Source organism: Hypanus sabinus, chromosome 27, assembly GCF_030144855.1.
Source record: "Hypanus sabinus isolate sHypSab1 chromosome 27, sHypSab1.hap1, whole genome shotgun sequence".
NCBI classification, from domain to species: Eukaryota; Metazoa; Chordata; class Chondrichthyes; order Myliobatiformes; family Dasyatidae; genus Hypanus; species Hypanus sabinus.
In genome coordinates, this window is record NC_082732.1 from 30,424,938 (window position 1) to 30,442,078 (window position 17,141).

Below are 17,141 nucleotides of genomic sequence, written 5' to 3' on the forward strand. Positions count from 1 at the left end.
TCACCCCCCCCCCCCCCCCGCCCCCACTATCAATGTCTCTGGCTTCAATTTCCTAGGCCTTAAATTCTAGATTTCTTCTCCTCTGCCCAAGTACTGAGGTGAGGGTCAGGCTGATTTCACTCACCCTTCCGTGATGTTCATTCCTCTCACCCGTGGCTGTTGTCTCTGTGGGTTTTGTGGCATTTTTGTCCTGCTAATATGGTGAACGGAGATCAAAGCTTGAGCATACTACTCCAGCTGCTCCGGGAAGCAGATCTATGGACTCAATCTGGTTTGGAATGCTGTCGTTTGCATCTATTGTTTTCATGCTGTGTATTTTTTTCCCTTTTTCTCTGTGCAATGGTTATGGTCTTTCTTTTTCTGTTAATTGGGTTCTTCGGGGTTGATGCTTTCTGGGTGCCTGTAAGCAAACAAATCCTAAGGTGAATAATTGATACATTTTTTGATGATCAATGTAGTTTGATAGATTAAACTTCTCTACTTCACGCTCCTGAAATCCTAGCTCTTTGAACAAGTCTGTGCTGCTAGATACCGTTAGATTCCCGAAGAAGGGCCTTGGCCCAAAACGTTGACTGTTTGTTCATGTCCGTGGATGCTGCCAGACTTGCTGAGTTCCTCCAGCATTTTGTGTGTGTCACTTTTGTTTTTACCTGGCTAAAGGCAAATTTTGCCTGATAATCCCCGAAAAATTAATGCATCTACAGAACAAGGGGAGGCCCTTCATCCTGCTGTCTCTATGCTGGCTGATTACCGAAGCTGCATTAAAGGCAATACATAAATGCGACTTTCTCATGTCCTGCAGTTATATGCCAAAGCAAATCTTCAGGATGTTTTATGACCTCTCTAAAGGCCGAGGCAATAGTATATTGCATAATGAATTATACAGTATCAATATAATGCCTATGGTCCTTGTCTGTTTCAGGAAAGCCAGGGAGGAATTTGAGAGACGGAGCAGTGAAATTATCTGCATAGTCTTTGTAACCTTGTTCTTCAGGCTGTGGACCTCTGGTAGTGACCATTTTAGTTTTGTTATTTGTTATATTTTATGTGAGGACTGATCTGCTATCTTTGGCAGTGTTGCAATTCTTGTTGAAAGCAGTGGTAGGAACTCAGTGAGACAAACTGTGATGTTTTCTTCACCATCCACCATGTGAGGATGTGCTGTTCTATTCTGAAGATTCCCCAAAGAGAAAGAAATGGTTTCTTTCTACCTCAAATGTATTTTGTTCAGTCGTCCTTCCTCTTGCCCCTAGCTGAAGTGGAGTTCCATTTATGTGTTCAATATTTACAGAAAATAAGTAAATAGTGCAAGAGTGGTCATTGAGGTAGCAATCATGGGTCCATGGACCGTTCAGAAAGCTGTTGGGCCATAATATTAAAGTTAATGCTGTTTCACTTAGGGGTAATGGCAACAAGGACTTCTTCATATATTGTGGGGTGGAAGTCTAGAACTCATTCACCCCAACATCTGCAGGGGAAGGGAATTAAGGGGAGAGCAAAATGAAAAAAAAAATTAAAAACATATGAATAGTCGCAGATGCCTTTGAAAATACTTAATCCAGTCAGTAATACTCACATTAATTCCAAGCCACTTAACATATCCTGGGGTTATTTAACATTTTCATTTGGGTTGGGGGGGGACAATACTTGAGTTTCATTAACTTTTTGTTTTAGAGTTCTAATCTGCAGGATACCAACGTCCTTGCTGGTGTAATCCATAAGGGGATCAATAGGCTGGGAAGTTGACAACTGATGAGAGTTGGATTGCAAGATCTGAAGATTTAAAATGGGCATGCTTCAAATAAGATTAGTGAATGAAAGAAAAATTTCCCTGTGGAATAGCAATGCATGAAATACTCACAATGGACTTGTTGTGCCAATAAACTCCTTCCAATCTGAGCTGCCAAATATTTCATTTATTAATTGAGATACAGCACGGAATAAGCCCTTCCAGCCCTTTGAGCCACACCACACAGCAACCCCTGATTTAACTCTAGCCTAATCACGGGACAGTTTACAGACCAATTAACCGACCAACTGGTATGTCTTGAGACTGTGGGAGGAAACCCGCATTGGCACGGGGAGAACATACAACTCCTTACAGATAGTGGCTTCCTCTTAAAGCTGATCTGTACATCATAGATAAACTGAAATTTTTATTTTCATGGGAAGATTCAAAATTGAGGGACCAAATTTCCATACATGGTATAATTCTCTCTCGTAACAGTAATACCCTTCTTGATAACAGGATCACCAACTCTCTAGATTCTCCAGGAATTAAACATTAATCTCCCAGATACTGCAGCAAGTAAAATCAGGAGAAAAGCCAAAAGGTAGAGATTTTTTTTTCAGCAGACATGTTAAAGAAATATCCCGGATTGAAACTTGTTCACCTGGGAGGAATGGCTATATGCACAAAGTCAAAGTCTGTGAATATAATTGGTAGAGTTGGCAACCCTACCTGATGGAGGCCCCCTTTTGTGTTGGAGTTGAAATGCAAAGAAGTGTTGCATTCTTAGAGGTCCCAGCCTTGAATGAGATATTAAACTAAGGACTAATTATCTGGGTGTAGATTTTCTCAAACTATTTTGATGAGAATAAGTAGAGTTCTCTTTGTTCTCCTGACGAATCACCATCACTGTTCTATTTCTGCAAGCACATTTAGATTGTTAAAGGTAAGAAATAAATTGTAAAAGTTCTACATTTTTGCAGTTTAGCAATTTGAGCTCAGCATTCCTGTGCTTCCCCACCCTGATCAATATCCAACTATCTATAAGACACATATCCTGTGGATGTTGGATAACTGAAGCACCAGTGAATGTTTCTACCTGTGGCTGTATATCCTGTCTTATCAGTTAAAAATTCTTGTGCCAAGATGTTTGGAAAAAGCTTAGAATCAGACACTGCTCTTTACTAGTCTAAAAAAATCCTACTCTATTTAAAGAAATAAGCCAAAAAGCCTGAAGAAGAGTTAAGCAGAATTTTTTTTTTAACTCAGTGAATTGTAGTACTTTAGAATGCAGTGTCTGAACGGGTGGGAGAAGCAGATTCAATTGTCACTTTCCAATGGGATTTAGATGTATACTTAACAAGGAAAAATATAAGGATTGATGAGGTAAGAGCTGGGCAAGTGGGACTAATTAGATAGCTTTTTCACAGAACTAGTGCAGGTACATTGAGTCGAATGGCCTCCCTGTGTGCTGTACAATATTCTACAATTTGTAATTTAGCTGGGGAATACTTAATTTAAATTTAATTACACTAAATTAGTTTTTGTTTAGTAGCATGCTGGTTATTACTGCTTCATTGCTTTGACTGGTTGTTATGTATGTTAGTCCGTGAGACTGCGCAGTACGTGGGTGGGTAAATGACTGATGACGACAAAAGGAACTAAATGGTCCCCGGAGCTAAAAATATTGATGACATTAAGGGAGGCCATTCAGCTTCTTATTCCTATAGTAGAACAATCAACGATGCACCAAAACCCCGACATCCTGCTTCAGTATTTATCCTTTTTCCCTTAAAGATTTCAGCTGGACATTACCTGTCATAGAATCCTGTCAACAACCATCCTAACCATATAACAATTACAGCATGGAAACAGACCATCTCGGCCCTTCTAGTCTGTGCTGAACACTTACTCTCACCTAGTCCCACCTACCTGCACTCAGCCCATAACCCTCCATTCCTCTCCTGTCCATATACCTATCCATTTTTTTTTTAATAACAAAATTGAACCTGCCTCTACCACTTCTACTGGAAGCTCGTTCCACACAGCTACCACTCTCTGAGTAAAGAAGTTCCCCCTTGTGTTACCTCTAAACTTTTGCCCCTTAACTCTCAACTCATATCCACTTTCTCAAGAAACTTTTCTGAACTCCCACCTGACTGTTTGAAACCCTGTGATGTTGTGGTCATTACAGAGACTTGGTTGAGAGAGGGATAGAAAAGGGCTTTGATATTTTAGAAAAGATAGAAAGGGAAGGAAAAGAGGGGGTACTACCAATCAGGGATGATATCACAGCTGCACAGAGAGGAAACATAATGGAGGGCTAATCCACTGAGTTTATATAGGTAGAACTCAAAAATAGGAAGGGGGCAATCATCTTGGTGTGATTATATTACAACCCTAACCCCACCCCACTTCCCAATAGCCACTGGGGAATTGAAGAATAGATATACAAGTTGATTAAGGAAAGGATTAAAAACAATAGGGTTGTTGTCTTTGGGGTCTTCAAGTTCCCTGATATAAACTGGGAACTTCTAAGTGCAAGGGGTTTAGATGGGACAAAGTTTGTTAGTGCATTCAGGAGGGTTTCTTATATCAATATGTATATATTCCAACTAAAAGAGCAGCTGTACTTGACCTGATATTGGGTAATGAGCCTGCCAGGTGGTTGATCTCCCAGTGGTGAGAGTTAGAGAACAGTGACCACAATTCCTTAAGTTTTAAGATATCCGTAGATAAGGATAAGTATGGACCTTGCAGAAGAAGATTAAATTGGAGTAGGACATATTATGAGAGCACACATCCAACATGTGGAGGGTGTCTAAGGCCAGTTGTGCAGAGTACAGGTCAGGTATGTTCCAGTTAGAAGGAAGGACAAGGATGGCAAGGTAAGAGAACCTTTGATGTTAAGAGGGGTGATGAATTTAGTCAAGAAGAAAAGGAAGGAAGCTAGAATCAAACAAAGCCCTTGAGGGTTATAAAGAGGACAGAAAATGACTTAAGAAGGGAATTACGAAAGCCAAGAGGAGCCATGACAAGTAGGATTAAAGAGAATTCCAGGACACATGGTATATAAATCAAGAGCAAGGGAATAACTTGGGAGAGGGTGGGACCACTCAAGGGTAAAGGGAGGAACATTTGCTTGGATGTGGAGGATGTGAGTGAGGTCCTTATTGTGGACTTTACTTCATTAATTATCTTTGAGAAGGATGTGAAGGATAGGGAGATCAGTGCTAAGCATATTGATATGGCATTTTAGACAAAAGAGGAGGTGGTGTTGCATCTCTTAAAGGGCATTAAGATGGATAAGTCCCCAGAGCCTGCTGGTATACACCCCAGGATATTGAGGGAGGTAAGAGAAGAGATTGCTGGGGCCTTGACCAATATCTTCACGTCCTCCCTATATACCAGCGAGGTCCCAGAGGACGAGCAAGTAGCTAATGTTGTTCCAATATTCAAGAAGGGAAATATGGATAATCCTGTAAAATATAGACCCGTGAGTCTAACACCAGTAGCAAGAAAGTTACTGGAGAGAATTCTTGGAGATAAATTTATGAGCATTTGGTAAACCATGGCCTAATTAGGGAGAGCCAGCATGGCTTTGTGTGAGGCAAATAATGTCTTGCTAATTTGATTTGAGTTTTTTGACAAGGTGATTGATGAAGGTAGAGCTGTGGATGTTGTCCACATGGACTTGAGTAAGGTGTTTGACAAAGCCCTCATAAGAGGCTCATCCAGAAGATTAAGATGCACAGGATCCGTGGTGATTTGACCGCTTGGATTCAGAACTAGCGTGCCGTAGAAGACAGAGGGTGATGGTCAAAAGGACTTATTCTAGCTGGAGGTCTGTGATTAGTGTTGTTCTGCAGGGATCTGTACTGGGACTTCTGCTGTTGTGATATACTGTATATAAATGATCTGGTTGAAAATGTAGATGGATGGATTAGTAAGTTTGCAGATAATACAAAATTGGCAGCGTAAATGACTGGCAAAGAATAAAGTGGGATATAGATCAATTGCAGATATGTGTGGAGAAATCACATGGAGTTTAACATGGTCAAATGTGAGGTGTTGCAACTTGCTAAGTCAATTATAAAGAGATAGTACACAGTTAAAGGCAAGACCCTTAACAGTGTTGATGAGCTGATGGATCCAAGTTCATAGCTCTCTGAAAATGGCTGCACCGATTGATAGGGTAATAAACAAGGCACATAGCATGCTTGCCTTTCTTTAATAGTTGAGGCATTGAGTTCAAAAGTCAGGAAGTCATGTTGCAGCTTTATAAAACTCTAGTTAGGCCATAACTGGAGTCTTACATACAGTATTGGTCACCCCTTTATCGGAAGGACGTTGAGGCTTTGCAGAGGGTACAGAAGAGTTTTACCAGGATGCCGCATGTCCTATAACAAGAGGTTGGATAAACTTGTTTTCTCTGGAGCAGTGAATGCTAAGGGAAGATCTGATAGAGGTTTATAAGATTATGAGAGGCATAGATAGAGTAGACAGACAGAATCTTTTTCTCAGGGTTGATATGTCTCATAGCAGTGGGTATACATTTAAGGTGGGTGGGGGCATAAATTCCAAGGAGATGTGAGGTGCAAGTTTTTTTATACAAAGAGTTTAGAATAGAAAGATGGAAATCTGACAAATAATAACACAATTAAGTAATTTATAATCTAAAGTATATTTATAAAGCTTTATATGCTTAGTCAATGTTGGGAACCTGATATTGTAAGCAAGTTCACACAATCTTCAATGAAACTAATGTCTAATGCCAGAGGGCATGGATTTAATGTGAAAGGGGTTAACTTCAAAGGAGATGTAAGTTGAAAGCTTTTTACACAGAGAGTGATGGGTGCTGGAATGTGCTGCCTGGGGTGATGGTGGTAGAGGCAGATACATTGAGGACTTTAATGAGACGCTTAGATAAGCACATGAATGTGAGGAAAATGAAAGGGTATGGACTTCGTGTAGGTAGGAGAAATTAGTTAGTTGGCCATTTAATTACTCATTTAATTTAGTTTTGGCACAACATTATGGGCCAAAGGGCCTATTCCTGTGCTGTACTGTTCTATGTTCTAAACCCATGACCCATACTATAACAGTGTTTAAAAGGTATTTATACAAATGCATGAACAAGCAAGGAAAGGAGGGATAAAAATGGGAGTACTTTGGATTGGCATTATGGTTGGCACAGACATCATGTGCTGAAGGGTTTGTTCCCATGGAGTTTGAAAGGAAATTGCTTTCCAAGTATATTCCATCTAAATTCTTTATAACTGTGAAAACCTCCATTTTTTTCATGACCTTCTCTGCTTCAGTAAACTAGCCTTGCTATCTCAAGTTTCTCTGCTTAAGTATAGTTCACCATTTCTAACATTGCTTATCTATGATGGACACGCTCTGGGGCTTTAATGTCCCTTTACAGATGTTCTGTCTAAAATATTTTACAGTGTACAAATATCATTACTTTGCTCTTACATTCTGTGCCTTTTGTAAACTTCATGCCATCATGGGATTTTGTATTTGTTCTCTTGTACTCTATTCTTTTATATTTTAGTATCCTTTTATATTTTTTCCATGGCAATAATATTTCCAATCATATTTTTATCTGAAAAAGCATTTCCTCCCAACATTAAATTTAATCCATTATCTAATGGTTGTATTATTACTCTTCCTGAATTAATAATTGTCCTTTTCAGTTTACCAAGCCCAAACGAGTGTGTCATCATCTAATTCCATAAGATATAGGAGCAGAATTTAGACCATTTGGCCCACTGAGTCTGCTCCACTACTTCATCGTGGGTGATCCAATTTTCCTCTCCTGCCTTCTCCCCATATACCTTTATGCCCTGACCAATCAAGAATCTATCAACTACTTCCTTAAATATACACGAAGACTTGGTCTCCCAGCTACCCGTGTCAGAAATCCATAAATATGGGTATTGTGCTTACATTGTCCATGCAAATCTTGTTCATATCTAGATCAAGTTGACCCCAGCGATCATGCGTCATTTCCAGTCCTTGTCACATCAAAGCACCATCCACTGAGTCTTAACGTTTGCTTTTTTATTTAGGGGTTTGTCACCTGAGCTGGTGTACATACTATCCAGAATCTGGGTTATTCCTCCTTCTGGTCTCTTGGTCTGCTTGCATTTGCAGTCTCACTTTACTACAGACAGGAAAGCAGGGAGTAAGGTCAGTAGGGTAGTGGGGCAAATGTGGGGTGGGGAGGGCGGTGGTGCTGGTGATTGTTGAGGGATGGGGACAAAGTTCCCTCCAAGTTTGGAAGGGCAAAAGTTTGGAAGTTGAGCGTATAGAATCAGAATCAGGTATAATGTCATTGGCATATGTTGTGAAATGTGTTGTTTTTTGGCAGCAGTACATTGCCATACTGTATATAATAAAAACTCATATATTACAGTATGTATAAAAACAAATTTAAATAAGGGGTGCAAAAGGAGAGCAAAATAAATAATGAGGTAGTATACATTGTCCATTCAGAAATCTGATGGTGGAGGGGAAGAAGCTGTTCCTGAAATGTTAAGTGTGTGCCTTCAAGCTCTTATATTTCTTCCTTGATGGTAGCAATGAGAAGAGGGCATGTCCTGGGTGTTGAGGGCCTTTGATAATGAATGTCACCTTTTTAAGGCATTGCCCTTTGATTGTGTCCTTAATGCTGGGGAGTCTAATGCCTATGATGGAGTGGGCTGAGGTTACAACACTTTGTAGCTTTTTCTGATCCTGTACAGTGGCCCTTCCATACCAGACAGTGATGTAACCAGTCAGAATGCTCTCCACAGTACATCTGTAGAAATTTTGTGTGTCCTTGGTAACATACCAAGTCTTCTCAAACTCCCAATGAAATATAGCTGCTGTTGTGCTTTCTTTATAATTCCATCAATATGTTGGGCCAAAGATAGATCTTTAGAGATGTTGACACACAGGAACTTAAAAATGTTCACCCTTTCCACTGCTGAGCCCTCAATGAGGATTGATGTGTGTTCCCTCAACTTCCCCTTCCTGAAGTCCACAATCAATTTCCTGGTCTTATCGACATTAAGTACAAAGTTGTTGTTGCGACACCACTCAACCAGCTGATTTATCTCTCTCATGTATGCCTTTTCGTCACCACCTGAAATTCTGTCAACAATAGTGGTTTCATCAGCAAATTTATAGAGTTGTGCCTAGCCACATAGTTGTGGGAGTAGAAAGAGCAGTTCAGTGGGTTAAGCATGCACCCTTGAGATACACCAGTGTTGACTGTAGGCGAGGAAAAGATGTTACTTCAGATTCGCACAGACTGTGAACTCCTGGTGAGAAATGGGCTATTAATCTTATGCTACTTCTGGTTCCTTCAACAATTTATATGAACATTATTTTTAATTTTAAAAATTCTCATGTTGTGACTTACCCACCCAATCTCAGGTGTAAGGTTTACATGCCTTTGAGTCACTGTACATTCCTGGACAATGCATTGCTACGTACAATCATTATTTTGATTTAAGGTTTCTTGCCACTGACTGAACTCAACAGCCAAATGTTAACGTGGTCACAGACAATAATTAAAAGTTAAGGTATAACACCAAACATACAAAGACTCCTCTGGGATAAAATAAGAATAATTAAGTTGAAAATATGTGAAATAGTGAGCAAGGAACATTTTACCACTTGAGTCTTGTTGCAGTGCTCCAATCTTAGACAAGAATTATACACCAAAATGTCTTCCACATCAATTTATAAAGCAGGAAGCTTCATTGAGTTCTAATTGTGCAAAATTCTTTTTCATTTCTATTGAAAAATTTTGCCAAAAATGTCCAATCTGCCACTTTGAATTATTCTTTTCTTTGTTCATGTCTACATTTTCATGAAGTTACTTGTCAAGAACAAGGTAATTTGAGGGATGAATTACTCTTGAGTGTTACCCTGTGCAGATACTCTGACCGTGGAATGGATTAGATCTGAGTCCCTGATTGCTGAATAGATATTTGTAGGAAGATACTAATCCATGGATATCAACGCAACATCATGAAAGAATTTCCAGTCTAATTATTAATGGACTGCTGATATCTTTGGTTCCTTTGGGAAAATTTGGATTCCATGGTTGTGCAGGGAATTGATGCCTTCTCTTTACAGCAAGCATTGTAAGAGTTTATGCTGTATCCAAAAGTCCTGCGTAAGGATGTTCTAACCCCCTGAACTTTGATTCCATCACAGGAGATGTTGTGATATTGAACTTTCTGTTGCTTGCTGTTCCTATACATGATTCTTTTGGTAAACAGAATCAGGAGGTGACTATCAGACCTTGTGCCTGCTTTGCCATTATTGAATAGTGAACCTTTATTTTTGACAGTTACATCTAGGATGAAGTCTTTTTTCTAATCCTTTCACAGGTTAGCTGGTATTTTCTGTCTATTCATATTAGCTTACTTATGCTTTTCAGAAGCAACCATTTCAGCACATCTCTGAAAGCTATTGGTAAAACTGATGGGATTGTACACAATCTCGTGTTAGTACTTTTATAGAGCCATATAGCAATACAGAATGGATACAGACACTTCAGCCCAATGTTTCCATGGTGCCTACCATTCTAGTCCCAGTTTTTTGTGTTCGCTTCTTATCCCTGCCCCTCCATGTATCTATCCAGGGCTTCTTAAATAATAATATCACACCCGTCTCAATCAATTACTCATTCCAAGTTACTCAACCCCCTCTGTGGAAAAGTTGTCCCTCACATCCCTTTTAAATCTTTATCCCCTCACCCTAAATCTATGCTCCCGATTCTTAGATTCCCCTTCTCTGGGGAAAAGACTGTTACCATCCACCTTATCTGTGCCTCACATAATTGTAAGTATTTCTATAAATTCACTCCTCATTCTCCTACATTCCAAGGAATAAGGACCTGGACTGGCTGACATTTTCCTACAACTCAGACCCTTATCTTGGCCTATTCCTAGTCTTTCATATATCTGCACTCTTTCTAGGTTATCCACATCTTTCTTATATTAGGTGATCAAAACTGTGCACAGTACTCCAAGCACATCCTCACCAATAGCTTATACAACATTATGTCCCACCTTCTGGACTCAGTTCCCTAAATGATGAAGGCAGCATGCTAAGTGTCATTTTACTACTCTGTCTAGCTGTGACACAGCTCTCAATGAACTATGCACTTGTACTCATAAGTCACCCTGTTCCATTACACTCCCAAGTGCCCTACTATTCATACTATAAGTCCTACACTGGTTTGAGTTTCCAAAGTGTATCACCTAACACTTATCTGCATTCAAGTCAAGATCAGAATCAGGTTTATTATCACTGACAAATGTCATGAAATGTGTTATTTTGTGGCAGCAGTACAGTACAAGACATAAAAATAACTATGTTACAATGAATAAATATAGTTTTAAAAAGCAAAAAAATATATATATTGTTCATGGACCGGTCAGAAGTCTGACAGTGAAGGGAAAGAAGCTGTTGCTGAAATGTTGACTCTGGGTCTCCAGACTCCCTTATCCTAACGCTATGGTAGAAATGAGAAGATGGCATGCCTGGATGGTAAGAGTTATTAATGATGGGTGCTGCCTTCTTTAGGCGCTGCCATTTGAAGATGGCGAGAGTTGTGCCCGTGATGGAGCTGTCTGAGTCTACATGCCTCTGCTGCTTTTTTGGACCCTGTACTTCCATACCAGGCAGGGATGCAACCAGTCAAATGTAATCTATGATAACCTTTTTCACTATCAACAACAGCTCTTGAATTTGCTTTATCTGCAAACTTACTGATTAAGCCTTGTGCATATGTATTCAAAGCTTTACATTAATAACGAATAACGAGGGTCCCAACACCAACTCCTGAGGCATACCACTAGTCACCGGCCTGTATTCTAAGAAACAACCTTCAATCACCAAACTCTGCTTCCCCCCTCCAAACCAATTTTGCATCCACCTAACTAGTTCACCCTGGATTCCATGGGACTTAACCTTCTAAACCAGCCCACAACGTGCAACCTTGTCAAAGGCTTAATTTTTCCTGCTCAGAGTCCTCTCTCCCCCACCCCTCCAACCCCCGCCACCCAAACTAGTTTAAACCCTCTCAATGTAGCATGAGCAAATATTCCCTGCAAGAATATCGGTCAAGTGCAACCTGGCTGCCTTGTGCAGGTTTCCTCTACCCCAGAAGAGAACCCAATGGTCCAAGAACTTGAATCCCTGCCCCTTGTGCAGGTTTCCTCTACCCCAGAAGAGAACCCAATGGTCCAAGAACTTGAATCCCTGCCCCTTGCATCAGCTGTTCATCTATGAATTCATCTGGTTTACCTTCCTATCTCTGACCTTGCTAGCCCATGGCATAATGACATCTGGAGATCACTATCTTCAATATTCTGCTCCTTAACTTTGTACCTAACTCCTAAAACTCATTCTGCAGTACCTCATCCCTTTTTCTACCGATGTTGTTTCTACTGACTGCCCCCCATCCCGCCACCCCTGAGATTATTTTACAACAGCTCAGTGTCATCCTTGACTCTGACACTGGGGAAGAAATACACCATCCTGGCATCTCTTCTGCAGACTCAGGATCTTTACTCTGACCCCTTATTACCAAGTCTTCTATTACTATCCTGTCTGAGTGCATGTTTTCCCTTAATAATATGCAAAGGTGTATACCCTTTAGTGAGGAGAATGGCCACGGGAGGAACCCTTCCTGTACTGGCTGCCTACGTTTCCTTGTGGTCACTTATCTATACTTAGCCTGTAGGTATGGTGTGGCCACTTCAGTAAAATCAAAATCTGGTTTATTTTCACTAACATATGTGGTGAAATGTTTTGTTTTGTATTAGCAATATAGTGCAATACATAAAATATACTATATATTATAGTAAAAAGTAAATTAAAAATAAGTAGTGCAAAAAAAGAGCAAAAATATTGAGGTAGTATTCATGGGTTAATTGTCCATCCACAAATCTGAGGTTGGAGAGGAAGAAGCTCTTCCTAAAAAGTTGGATGTTATATCTATAATACTTTCAACTTCCTAAATGATCCTGAATACATCCAAGTCCTGCTCCAGTTCCTTGACCTATCAGGAGTTATACTTGGGTGGCCTTCTCACAGATGTAGTCATCAGGGAGACTGTGAGGTTCCCTGATTTTCCACATCTTGCAGGAGGATCATTCAACTGCCTTAAATACCATTCTGGCAATTAGGGAACCAACAACATAAACTTTACCAGTTCTTATCTGTGTTGTGACTGTGAACAAAGTCACTGGAGAGACAGTGAAGCTGATGGATATAGGTCGTTATTCAGCAAACCAAGCAGCAGGCATCAAACTTGGGACACTCTTGGAAAAGGAGGCCTGCCTGACCCAATATTACATGACATTTTTATATGCTAAAGATCAAGGGTAACAGTAGAACAATTCTATAGTTACAATGTGTCTACAATGCTTCCTTTGAATTATATATTATTTTCAAACACCTCTACCTTGACACCATCACTCCAGACACCCAAAATGAATGTTAATTCCCACTGACTCTGCAGCTGTATGAACAGATGAATAGACATTTCCTGGTTTGCAATCAACGCCAATCTGTAGCTCCAGGAAGACTGTTGTTTTGGGCTGTATTTGCAATCCACGTTCAGGTCTGTTGAAATTAATATTTACTATGTACCATTACTCCAGAATATGTCCTAACAAGCTGTACATACAAAGGATTCTGTAAATGCTAGAAATGTTCTTATCTGTGCTTTCTGGGCAAAGCTTTTTTAAAGATCTGCTCTCACACCCAATACCTAGGCCACTTTTCAGCATCTTCATGCCAAAGCCTCTTGAGTCAAAGTGTCAGCTCCCCACTCTTCTATGCTCAATGGTCACTGCATTTAAAAACTACACTTAATGATCTAGTTCTCTATTCCCATAATTTACTGTTATGCTACTGTAACAAATTACAGCAATATTTTTCTTTCTGATACATTCACACTTACTGATTTGTTGACGAAAGAGTTAGTTATTTTGGCTGAACTATCGCACATGGAACAAGGGATAGATTTTCTAAAAGGGATAGAAATCACAATGGATGTCTCAGATCAGTGTGATCACTGAGAGATGCCAAGGACTGAGTTATCTGTTCACTTATCTAACTAGGATTATGCAAAGATTTACAATGACAGTTTTGATTTACAGGTGCGTTAAACATCGTAAAATATGCTGAGCACTAGGTAAGGAGATAATTAAGACAGGTGACCTAGCAGCTTGGAAAGAAATCAGTTTTAAGTAATTTCAGAAATAGGGATGTTCTCTGATGATTGCACAACGTTCAGTACCATTCATGGTTCCTCAAATAATAAAGCAGTCCATAACAAATGGAACAAGATCAGAATAATATCCAGTTCTAGGCTGTTAGGTGACAAGAACCAGTTCCGCCACACAAGTGCCAGGCAATGACAATATCCAACAAAGGAATCCAGCTACCTTGTCCTGACACTCAATAGGATTCTCATCACTGAATCCCTCACTATCAAATTCTAGGGGATCCCATTGACGTGAATCTGACAATCAGAGGCTACGAACTATGGTAACTCACCTCCTAACTCTCTAAAACCTGCCAATCATCTATGTTGTGTACTATTCTGCTAGGTCTTCCAATATACTGTAACAAACTACAACAGATTCAGAGGATCAAATTATAGGCACATTTATTGCTTGCAAGGAAAGTCCACATCCATATGTTAAGTTGGTAGGTAGCTTCAACCTTGCCACTCAAAACATACCATGTTTATACTTTTTATAGAGAACAGTAATTCATTAACTTCCTTATCTGGATCTGTCTCTGGTTCCTGGTATCTGTTTTTCAATAAGTCCATTTGTCTTTAGAGGCTCTTCCCCCATGACTGCTGTGTTCTGTTTTTCCTCTGTTGTCAAAACATCCCTTACCATAAATATGCCCTCCCCCCCATAAAACAAACAAATGCACAGACGTGCGTGCATGCACGCGTACACACACTCACTCACTCCCGCCACCATGCAAACCAGTAAAGCACTCTTGGATCACATAGGTTCCATTTTGTCACATTCCAGTTTACAAAAGTTATAAAGACTTCAAGGTTACAGATATTTTCACATCTGCAAGACTCAAGTCAGGAGTGTGATGGAATATCTTCCACTTGGCTGGGTGGGTACAGCTTCAATAACACTCAAGAAGCTTGAAACTGTACAGGAACTTGTAGCCAGCTTGATAAACAACCCAGCCATGACCATTCATTCACTCCACAGCAGTTTATACCATCAACAGAAGCCACCGCAGCATCTCACAACTCCTTAGACAGAACCCACCAATTCCACCACCTCTACCAGCTAGAAAGATAAGAGCAGCAAAAGTATAGGAACACCACCACCTGGAACTTGTCTCCAAGCCTCACTTGCAAATGCTGGCTATTACCATTCTTTCAAAACATTAGGAACTGTCTCTCAAGCAGAATTGTTGCAAACGAACACCTCTTGTACTGCAGCGGTTCAAAAAGACAGCTCATCACCAACTAAATATTGGCATAGCCTGCAAAGCCCACGCCCTTTGAATGAATATAAAGTAGAGGGAAGAGTAAGAACAGAAAGACATTAATGGAGTTGATTCCAGAGCTCAGAGACAGAGAGCTAAACACACATAAAATGATGAAAAAAGGATGCTGGGATGCTGCTGCGATGTGAGAAAAATAGTAGTTTTGGAAGTTGAGGGCCTGGAACATATTAGTGAGTAGGGAAAGATTAGGCCTTGCAGGATAAACCTTTTAAAAATACTAAAAAAAAAAAGAGAAGGAAATGAAGCTTTCTGATGAAGAACAGTAACAATGCAGTTCTATTGCAATAGATTGTCAGGCCTGCTATGGTCTACTATGCAACAGTCGACCTGTTAGTGTAACACTATCACGGCTCGGGGCCTCAGAGTTCAGAGCTCAATTTGACATCATTTGTAAAGAGTCTGCATGTGCTACTAGTGGAATACAGTGAGTTTTCTCTGGGTGCTTTAATTTCCTCCCACTGTCCAAAAGTGTACCAATAGGTTAATTGGTCATTGTAAATCAAGCGGTGATTAGACTAGGATTAAATCAGGAGTTACTGGGCAGTATGGCTTGCAGGGCCTAAAGGCCTACTCTGTGCTGCAATTCAATAAATTCATGATAAAATGGTGCAGCAGACTCGATGGGCCGAATGGCTGACTTCTGCTCCTTTGTCTTATGGTCTTATGGCTAATAGCACCTTAAGAGACTTCAACAAAAAGAAGGAAGCTCAAAGCTGAGAGAACCTGGAAAAGAAGACCGTTTCATCCAGAAATTTCCCATGATAGGCTTTGCCTCTTGTCAGGAGAAGTAATGAATTTTTTAAGACAGTATATTAATAACATTTAAAGGCACTTGGACAGATACATGAATAGGGAAGATTTAGAGAGTCACATGGGCCAAAAAGCCCAGCAATAACCGATGACTTCACCAAGGCAAAATCAGGAGACATTCTTTTAAGTAACATTGCATAATGATCTGACCTGAAAGGGTGGTGATGACAGGTGCACTATCACAAGGCAAATGGGACTAGCTTAAATGGGAATCTTGATTGGCATGGTCCATTTGAGGCAAAAGGCCTGTTTCTGTGCTGTATGACTCTCTACGTGGCAGAATCTGCAAATCTCATTTGGAACTCATCATCCATCTCAGAACCAAACAGAATGGAAGTAAGTCATTCTCTGCTCTGATGGGTCACTTGGTGTGTTGGTTTCTACATGTATATAAGGCCGTATAGAAGCAGAATTAGGCCATTTGGGCCATCGAGTCTACTTCACCAGTTTGTCATGGCTGATCCATTTCCCTCTTGGCCCCAATCACCTCCATTCTCCCTGTAACTCTTCATGCTCTGACTAATCAAGAATCTATCAATCTCTATCTTAAATATACCCAATGATTGTGGCAACGAATTCCACAGATTCACCATTCTTCGCCTCAAGAAATTTTTGTTCAAATGGTCATTTCTTTATTCTGAGGCTGTGTCCTCTGGTCCTGGACTCCTCCACCATTTGTTGCACAAGCACAAAGTTAGGTTCAGCTGTGATGCCATAGTGGAATTGAATTTTGAATGAGTTAGTGCTGAACCAACAATTTCACCAGAGGCAAAATCAGGAGAAATTCTTTTAAGTAGCACTTTGTATGATCTGGCTTGAAAGAGTGGGGGTTAAAAAGTGCAGTATTACTAGAGGGGTGGGGTTGTTTTCCTCAGAAATAGCCTATATTGCTATTTTTCATAATGTGAAAATGCATCATCTGTGTATGCATTAAAGAACGCAAGATGAAAAAAAAATTTGTGTTGATTTATTTACTTTATTCCCCACATAAATTCCATGAGACCAAATCTTTATTCCGAATAGTGATTTG

The 17,141-nt window shown here is 40.1% G+C and overlaps 1 protein-coding gene across 4 annotated transcripts in view; it reads left to right on the plus strand.

Moving 5' to 3' along the window:
• The window catches only part of camta1a (calmodulin binding transcription activator 1a), a 1,215,621-nt gene that overhangs the window by 514,592 nt on the left and 683,888 nt on the right, over window positions 1-17,141 (plus strand). The gene's annotated exons all lie outside the window — the stretch shown is intronic.